Raw genomic sequence first — 10201 nt, 5'->3', positions numbered from 1 at the left:
GCTAGATGGCCGCTTGTTTGCCTACAAGCCTTTAAGACCCCAGACGCTATATCTTTTGATAGCCGGGCACCATCAGCTTTCTTCACATTTTCTTAGTGGTATTCTTAACACTAAACCCCCATTTCTCCTCCTAGTCATGACGCTGGCACTCCTTCACCTAGCAGATTCTTCAGTGGAGGACCTTGAAAATGATGTCAACAAGACGGGACATAGCCTCGCTGCCAATTGCTAACCAGGAAGCCATTGAGCAGTGAATGGCTCAACACCCTGCATGCCTTTCTGGATTGAGAATAAAAACCAATAATACTGCTACATAAAACTCCATGCAGCTATTGATTCAAAATTATAAAAATAGTGTACCGTATATACTCGAGTATAAGCCGACCCGAATATCAGCCGAGGCACCATATTTTACCACAAAAACTGCATGAAAAATGTGCTGAAAAACTCGGCTTATACATGAGTATATACACATCACCAAAGAAAAAAGGATGGAGAAAAAATATCAAATCAACATTGAGTTAAACCTAGAATAGTTTCTATAGAAAGAACTCAAGTGTAGTAAAGTATGATAAAATTGGAACGTTCCGATCCTCTGAACCAAAGGATAAACAGCTGCACACGTTTTTTGTGATGGCAGAAAAGGGCCTACACTTGACAGATAGTGCCAGTTCCTCTCCATGGCATGTGGTTAATCACTTGTTTTATTTTGAGATGTTCTTATTAATAGTTTTCATTTATAAGATTGATATTTCCATTGATATTTTCTAATTCTTTACCATGCATTTATGTATGGAATCCTTTTATACTTATTTTCAATATTATATAGATTGCATTCAATTCCTCCTTTGTAATTTTGGCTACTCTTATTCTAAATTATATGATTTTATTTTTTAAATATCCTTCTTTTCTTGAAGTGCTTGATTATTGTAAAAATGTAGAGAGCACAATGGAAATTCAACATTGTTTTTCATTTGCCACTAATTCTATCAGGCATGTCACAGCATCACCTATTTCCATTGATAATCCTTACATTACCATAAACACTCACTGATTAATGTTCTTTTCCTTATGAATTTATCTTCCACAAATCAGATTATTACAGGAAACTGTATGAGATAGTTAAGGTTTATTGTGCCAACCTGGCCGATAAACACATGTGGGATTAATTGAAGGGCAGAGAGATAAATGGCTCAGTGGGCCTCGCCTTTCTAGTTCTTGGGTCTCTTGCTTTCTGATGGTTGGACCAGGGTGCAGCTGCATTAGCCAGTTCCCTGCTTCAGCTGGAAAGACTCACTTTCTGTGAGACATCCCCAAGGAGAAGCCACATGGACCTACCCTGATGCAGCCCTGGGTGCTGGAGCAGCCGTGTAGAGACCCCTGCCAGCACTGAGATGCTTCCATGCTCACTGATTTGGCTTTCTTCCTGCAGTCATTGTGTCTGTTTTGTGAGATGGAGGGGGACTTTGTGGATTGGTGTCAGACATATGGGCTCATGTTGGACTTGTGGGCTTAGACAGCACTGGATTGGGATGCTTTCTTAATGTACACTTACCCTTTATATGAAACTCTCTCTTATACATATGAGTTTCTGTAGATTTGTTTCTCTAATGTACACAGACTAACACACTGCAATATTTCAGTATAAATAAAAAACAAATAATCCAATTAAAAGTTGAGCAAAGGACATGCTCAGGATCAGTAGCCATCCAGGAGATACGAATAAAAACAAAGATGAAATTTCACCTTACACATACGATGATAGCCCAATTTAAAACAAACAAACAAAAAACAGAGAACAACATATGCCGACGAGAGTATGGAGGGATTGGAACTCTTATACAGTGCTGGTGGGCATGTAAACATGTACAACTATTATAGAAAGCGATATGGTGCTACTTGAACAACTGGAAATAGAAATACTATATGACCCAGCAGTACCTCTGCTGGCCATACACCCCAGCGAAGTAAGAGACAGAGCACAGACCAGTGCTCCCCCAGGTCCTTTGTAGCATAGCTCACAGGAGCAAGAAGCTTAAAAAAGCTGAGAGGCCCATCAGCAGAATAGATTAAACAACACTGATATATACACACAGTGGAATTCTATGTTTGCCTGAAAAACCGGGATGAAGCCACGAAACACATGACATGGATGGGCCTGGAAACCATTGTGAAAACCATTATGCTGAGTGAAGTGAGTCAATCACAGAAGTACAAATATCTGAGTCCACTACTAAAAGGATAAACAAGAGACAAAGGCAGGCTTCTGCTTTCAAATTATGTCATCTTCTCATCCGGTCTCCCAAGCAGCCAGGTAGGGAGCCTGCCCAGTGTCCATGAACCAGAGTCCCCTCTGTATTTGTAGATCTTAAAACAACTTCAACAAAGAAGGACTCGCTTCAGCAGGGATCAGTTTCTCAAGATGTGAGGAGAGGGAGAAGGCCAAGCAGTTGCTGCCATTTAACTTTGTTATAAGGTCACCCCAAATCAACAGACATTCTGAAAAGAATGATTAGTGAACCTTCTGGACATTCAAGTTAAAATGTTAAGGGGCACAGAAATCGGTGTGTCTGTCTGTTTCGGAGAAGGCTATTATACTTCTTTTGGCAGGGAATCCAAGTAGGACAACCTCCCATCCAGAAAAACACACCTAACGATATTTATCTAGAACCCAAAGCGAGAATAGATCTGGTACTGGGTTCCTCCCTGGACACTTTTGACCTAGTTTCTATCCTGTCCTTGGTAAAGGGCACGATGCTATAGACAACTGGGACTTCAGACTCTGTCCTTTTGAGACACACAATATCCTTCACAGTCCATTGCAGAAAGGTAGTTGATTTGGAAACAACACTAAGTTAACAGGGCTTTACATCCAACTTACCTGTAGCAGATTTACGGAAATGACATACTCCCTGGGACTTAAGGCTGAAATGCCCGAGTGTGAGAAGAAGCAGGTGACTGCTCTCCCAAGGTTAAGGAATTGATGGCTGTTGGACTTTGGTTCGGATCTCTTGTTCTGAGTGTGTCCAATAAATGGTGGTCCTGGATGATCATACATTTACTATTTTAATGCAATGCTCTCCTTGCTTTTTATGTCTACGTCTGTCAGTCAGGGTTCCTCTTGTGTGAATGAGTGCTCACTGAACATTTTGACCATTGCCCAACCCTCATTGTTCCTGTAAATAGTGTTCAGTCACTTAAGCTTTTAATCTGCACAAGTCAATAATTCATGTGCTGTGATTTGAAAGCCGGCCTACACAATTATCATTTTCTTTCACCGACAGTGTTTAAATTGTATACCATTGGCTAAATTAATGACACTCTCCGGATAATTGAGGAGTCCTGGTGGTGCAGGGGTTACAAACTGAGCTGTGATCTGCACAGTCGCAGTTCCAAGGGAGAGATGCTGGGCCGTCTGCTCCTGTAAATCATCACAGTCATGGAAAAGCACAGGAGAGCTCCATGAGTCAGCATTGACTTGCTGGCAGTTAGTTTGGTGTTTTGTTTGTTTGTTTGTTTTAAAATCAGTACTATTACCTTGTACCCCAGGAGGGTATCTTTTGAGCTCCCTTTTGATCTATTTTTCAATTGTTTCCGTTTTTAATATTTAGACAGTAACTGGATTAACAATTACTTAGAATCCCTGATAGCATAGTTGTTAGGCACTGGGTTCTAACTGCTAAGGTCAACAGTTCAAAACCACCAGGAGCTCTGCAGGAAGAAAGATGGGGCTTTCATCTCCCATAAAGTATTGCAGTCAGGAAAACTCAAAGGGACAGTGCTATGCTGTCCTGTGGGATCGCTAAGACCAAAAAGCCAAACTCACTGTCCTGGGGTCAATGCTTTCTCATCGGGACACCACTGGGGGTTTCTGAGACTGTAACTGTTCACGAGCGTGAAAAGCCCAGTCTTCCTCCGGCAGGGCGGCCTCATCTCCGGGATGGCAGTGAGAGGGGAATGACCAGGGGGGTTGGGGGGAAATGGGAGCTAACAACAGGGAGGAACAGAAATAAGCAAATGTCCTGAAATTGATTGTGGCGATGATTTCACAACTCTTGTTAATATGATTGAACTATTAAATTTTATGATATGTAAATGATATGTCAATAAAACTGTTTAAAAGTATTAGGTATATTTTCAAAGTCAGAGGAGGGTGGGTGTAATGGGAGTTATTGATAATGGGAACAAGAATAAAGGAAATGTTCTAAAATTGGTTGTGATGGTGATTGCACAACTATTTTGAATACATTTAAGCTATTGTATTGTAATGTGTGTAAAATCTATCAATAAAACTGTGAAGATATAAATATGAGCGCATACCCCTCCAAAAAGCCAGGGTTGCGCTGGGCAGAGTGGAGTTTCAACAGCATGCGAGCATCCAGCCACTTGCTCTGAGTTAGTGCGTGCAGGGTCCCTCCCTCTGGTCACAGTAAACTTTTTCGTAAAAGCAGTGTCACTGGAACCTCGTTTTTTGTGATGGCAAATTTAAGAGAACAGCACGAAGCTATGAAATTTTGTTTCCTGCTCAGCGAAAATGCCGCAAAAACTGTTTTGATGTTGAACACAGCTTACAAGGACAGCGCTATGGGAAAAATACAAGTGTATACAGTGTTTTTTCCATTTCAAAAAAGGTGAAATGTCGATTGATGACAAACTTGATTCTGAATGTCCGTCAACTTCCCGAATGGACGAACATGTTGACTCATAGTGCATTTGGAGTTTGTTCCACCAGGTCAGATCATTTGTCAAGCTTTCTATTTCAAGGTTCTGAAAAGATTGCATAATAGCATGCGACCAAAAAAAGGACTACTTTGTGGCAGATGGGGGACTGGTTTTGTTACCATGACAATACATCTGCTCATGCAGACATCTCAATGTGCCAGCTTTGGGCAAAAAACACCCTAGAATGCCCCTCTTGCCCCACGCACCTTACTCACCTGACCTCGCACCATGTGACTTTTTTTGTATATGCGAATGCAGAGGGACATGAAAGGATAGCAATTTGGTATTTAACTCCAAATCTCTGAATATTTCAGTAGAACACTTCGTCTCCTGGGGAAGCCCTTTGAAATCTTCTGTCCGTTTTTTTATTTTAACTTCGTACTTTCTTCCATTTGCATTAGCTATTCTATTCAAGCAAAGCTACAGTCTTTTCTGACAATCACTTTGTTCTTTTCCTTCTTTCCTGTATTTTCAATAACCTTTTTCTTTTCTCATGCATCTGGCCTAAAACGTGTCTGGTCTTCAGGCATTAGTGTTTAACTCATCCAATTTACTTTCAAGATGGAATCTAAAGTCGGGTAGTATACACTCAGGCTGTGTTTGGGCTCTCAGGGATTTGGTTTCTTTTTCCTCAGCTTCAACTTGAATTTGCATGTGAGCGATTCATGGTCTCTTCAGCAGTGAGCAGTCCTTGACCTGCTTCTGAGCGATAATATTGAGTGTCTCTATTGTCTCTTTCCACAGATGTAGTTAATGTGATTCGTGTGCTTTTGACCTGGTGAGGTCCAAATTTCTGTTTTTATTGTTGAAAAGAGGGTATTTGCAAGTCATTGACCTTGGAAAAGTCTATTTGTTTATCTCTGTTGTCAGTCATTTATTTCAACAGGACCATATCTTCCAACTACTAATCCTTCCTTGTTATTTCAAACGTTAGCATTTCAATCATCAGTAATTATCCGTGCATCTTGATTGAATGATTGACCAATTTCATATTGTAAGAGTTGGTGAAATTTTTCCATTTCTTCATCTTTGGCATTAGTCATATTAATTATCTTTCTTCTAAGCATAAAAATATTATGTTATACAGACAGCACTGTCCTTCTGAACAAAGTTTAAAAAATTATCTTGATGATAATAGCTGTACCAATCCTCACCAATTTGTCATTCCTGTCATAATATACCATATGATTAAAATTGGCCAATTTCAGCTCACTAATGCTAAGTATATTCATCTTTAACATTCTATTTCATTTTTCATCGCTTCCAATTTTCTAGAACTATACTGTATACATTCCATGTACCAATTATTATGTTTCTCTGTTGTTTCTTTTCATTTTGGGTCATGCCACATAGGCAAATGAAGATTTACTAGAAAGTGTTACTCCATTCATATCAGGTAAACTCTAGCTCAAAAAGAATTGAACAATGTAGAAACCATCAATAGAAGATGGAAGGAAAACAGAGACTCATTGTATCAAAATGAACCATTTCAAAAGGTAGAGGACGATCAAGCGCCACCGGTACTGAAGGAAGAAGTCCAAACTTCATGGAAGGCATTAGTGGAAAACCAAGCTCTAAGAATTGATGCATACCAAGGGAAATGTCTCAACATGCTGATGACGCACTGAAAGCGCTCACTCACCTATGTCGAGATATTTGGAAGACAGCTATCTGGCCCATTGACAGGAAGAAATCTATATTGGTACCCACCCCAAAGAAAGATGACCCACCAGAATGAGCAAAGTATAGAAAATATCATTAATATCACACTTAAGTAAAATTTTGCTGAAGATCATTTAACGGTAATTGCAACAGTACATTGACAAGGTGCTGCCAGAAATTCAGGCTGGATTCACAAGAGAACCTGCCTCAAGGGATATCACTGGTGACATCAGATCCATCTTGGTTGAAGCAGAGAAAACCAGAAAAGTGTTTACTTGTGTTTCACAAACTAAAGAAAGCATTGAGAAGAAGGGGGGAACTTCAGAATAGGTCATTGTGCTCATGTGGAACCTGTACATGGATCAAGAAGCAGTTGTTTGAACAGATCAAGAGACTATTTTGTGGTTTAAAATCAAGAAAGGTGGGTGTCAGGGTTGTATCCTCTCGACATATTTATTCAATCTTATGTTGAACAAGTAATCCAAGAAGCTGGAGTATATGAAGAAGAATGGACCAGCAGGATTGAAAGTAGGCTTATGAACAGCCAGTGCTATAAAGTTGACACAACTTTGTTTGCTGAAAGAGAGGAAGATTTGAAGCACTTGCTGATGAAGAGAAAGGAATGCAGCTTTTGATGTGAATTACAATTTAATGTAAAGAAAAGGAAAAGCCTCACAACTGGACAAATTGGTGAGATCATGATAAATGGGGAAAAGGTGATGTCAAGGATTTCATCTTTCTTGGATATGCAGTCAATGTTCATGGAAGCAGCAGTCAAGAGATCAAATAATACATGGCACTGGGCATTCTCCTGCACAGGACTTCCTTAAAGTGTTGAAGAGCACTTTACGGAGTAAAGTGCATCTGACCCAACTATAGTGTTTTCAATTGTCTCATGTGAAAGTTAAACATTGAATAAGGAAGACCAAAAGAAAATCAATGCATTTGAATGATGGTGTTGGTGAATAATATTGCATGTAATATGGATGGCCAAAAGAACAAACCACTCTCTCATGGAAGAAGAACAATCAGGATGCTCCTTAGAAGCAAAGGTGGAAATCGGATATACTTTGTCCATGGTATCAGAAGGGACCAGTCACTGGGAAAAGATATCATGATTGGTTATGTAGAAGGGCAGCGACAAGGAGAAAGACTCTCAACGAGGTGAATTGACACAATGACTGCAACAATGAGCTCTAACATAACAATTGTGAGGACTGGACAGTATTTGCCAGGGTTTTTTTCCGGTTGCGCATAGGCTCACTATGAGTTGGAACTGATTCAAAGGCACCTAACAGTTATAACTAGTTTAAGGAGAAATGGGTAATTTAATTTATCAATATCAAGGTAACAGTAGTGGATTACTGCTTTCAAAAGGAAAGATAGCAACTAGGGGTAAGTAGTCGAAGTCAACATCAGTGAGAGAAGTATAAGGTTATTCTGGGAAGAATATAGCATCACTTATGGAACATTACACTCAAACTTAATAAGCTTCATCTAATCATTTGCACCTGATGATTAGGCTGCCAAAAGAACAAATCTGTCTTGGGAGAAGCACAGCCAGAATGCAAGGATACAAGGAGACAAGGCTTTGTCTCATGCTGTTAGGAGAGGCCCGGGCCTGAAAAAGAACACCCTGTTTGGGAAAGCAGACGGGCAGTGAAAAAGACGAGTCATCGATTGACAGAGTGGCTGCAACAGCAGCTCAAATATAAGAGCAGTTGTGAAGACGGCACAGGCCCCAGGGATGCTTTATTCTGCTGTAAATATAGGGTTACCACGAGTCAGAACTGATTCGACAGGACATAACACCAATCGTGTTAGATTTCATCAGATTCGAGAAATCATACAAACAAATTAGGTGTAGTCTTTAAAATAATAATTCTGTGTTCTTTCAGAATACAGTCGCCTAAAAACAAACTGTTCTCAATTAAAATTATACTAAAGAGAAATAGCAACTAGATGTACCATATGATTCTACATTAGATATATCCTGGAAAAAAATAATTTCTCTAAAATATTATTGATACAAGAGATAAAAATAAAATACTGATCACTGAGTAAATAAAATATTTCCTACATATTAAGCTTCCTGGATTTTATAACTGAATTTTAAATATTTAAAACAATATAATCTTCTTAAGAAAGGCACATGAAATTTTTCTAGACTTAATGTACAGAATGTGTGAAATTCACTCCCAAATGATTCCAATAAATTTTACATCTATGATAGATAGATCTAGAACAGTGGCTCTCAACCTTCCTAATGCCATGACCCTTTAATACAGTTCCTCATGTTGTGGTGACTCCCAACCATAAAATTATTTTCAATGCTACTTCATCACTGTCATTTTGCTACTGTTATGAATCAGACGACCCTGTGAAAGGGTTGTTCGACCAAAAAAGGGGTCGCGTCCCACAAGTTGAGAACTGCTGATCTGGATGATCAATAAATATTAAGGATAATGAAGGAAATATGGCGAGATATTTAAAAGGGAAAATTCTGAGTAATACAGTTATTTTCACTATTCTTATCAATTTTCTGTAATTTAAAACTTTGTGACTAAATTATATATATACATTAAAAATGAAATTAAAGATATAATACACCACACCTAACAAATGATGAAGAAATAAATTTTAAAAGGATACACATTAATTTAAGGATTAAAAATGTAACCTTTAATTCAATATATTGAATTTACCCCAAACCAAACCCACTGCCATCGAGTCCACTTTTTACTCCTAGTAAGTTTACGTGGGGTTTCTGAAACTGTACATCTTTATGAGAGCTGACAGTCTTATCTTTCACCCAAGAAGTGGTTAGTGGGTTTGAACCAGTAACCTCTAATGCAACATCTAGCCCACAATCCCAAAAGGGATCCTAACGGATTGACTAGTGTTTAAAACTGGAGGGATATAACATGTCTATAATTAAGAAGTTTCAAATCATAAATATGTTTAATAATAAAAAGAATGAATCCAAATAAAGCACCGTAGTCTTGCTGAGTTGGGGAAAGGAAAATTGCAGTCCAGCAAGTTGGAATTCGCTGGAATTTTTAAGGAATGCTAAAAATGAGGAAACAGTGCACAGAGGAATTCTAAAGAAAGAACTCTACAGCCAATGCTACTTCCTGGAGTACTGGAGCAAATACTAAGCTGTGAGTGCCCAAGGTATTGTTCTGGGAGAACAAGGAACAGGTAGTAGGGCCACTGACACTGAACAATCACTGGAGCTTCTGCAGTGTAGAAACACATTCAACTTCCAGCAGCCACAATATAGAAACTAGAGTCCAAATTCATCAAGCTTAAGCTATTCCACCAAAGGACGACTCTAAACCTTCTCTAATAAAAGTTTTTTTAAAAGTCTTCAAAGAATTCTGCTGAAACTAACTGCTAATAAAACCATCTAAACAATATCCTGGGGAAAAAATGCCCAGAAACCAACCATGTAACCCGTATATTGTCCGGCTACTAATAAAAAGGTACTAGACCTGTGAAAAGGGGAAATATCTGGCCATAAGTAGCAGAAAAAAAATCAGTGAATAGAAACTGACCCAGAAATGACAGAGGTGACAGAAGTCACATACATTTTAAAGCAGAGCTTTAAAGGAAAACATGAACATGATAAGAAACATAATAAAATGAGAGTTGATCACCTGGAATTCAAGTTACTTAACAAGTTTAAGAAATAAATTATCAATGTACTAATATATCACGCAAAACTATGAATGCATTGATTTGGTAAATGTTTAGTGTTAATATTGAAAACAAAAAGGAACATTTCTTTAAATCTGAAGTGAAATAGATTATTATA

This window comes from Echinops telfairi, unplaced genomic scaffold, assembly GCF_000313985.2.
Source record: "Echinops telfairi isolate 266 unplaced genomic scaffold, ASM31398v2 ScPeMD7_7;HRSCAF=31, whole genome shotgun sequence".
Taxonomy (NCBI): Eukaryota; Metazoa; Chordata; class Mammalia; order Afrosoricida; family Tenrecidae; genus Echinops; species Echinops telfairi.
The sequence above is the reverse complement of the archived record's forward strand: the minus strand, read 5'-3'. Positions refer to the sequence as shown.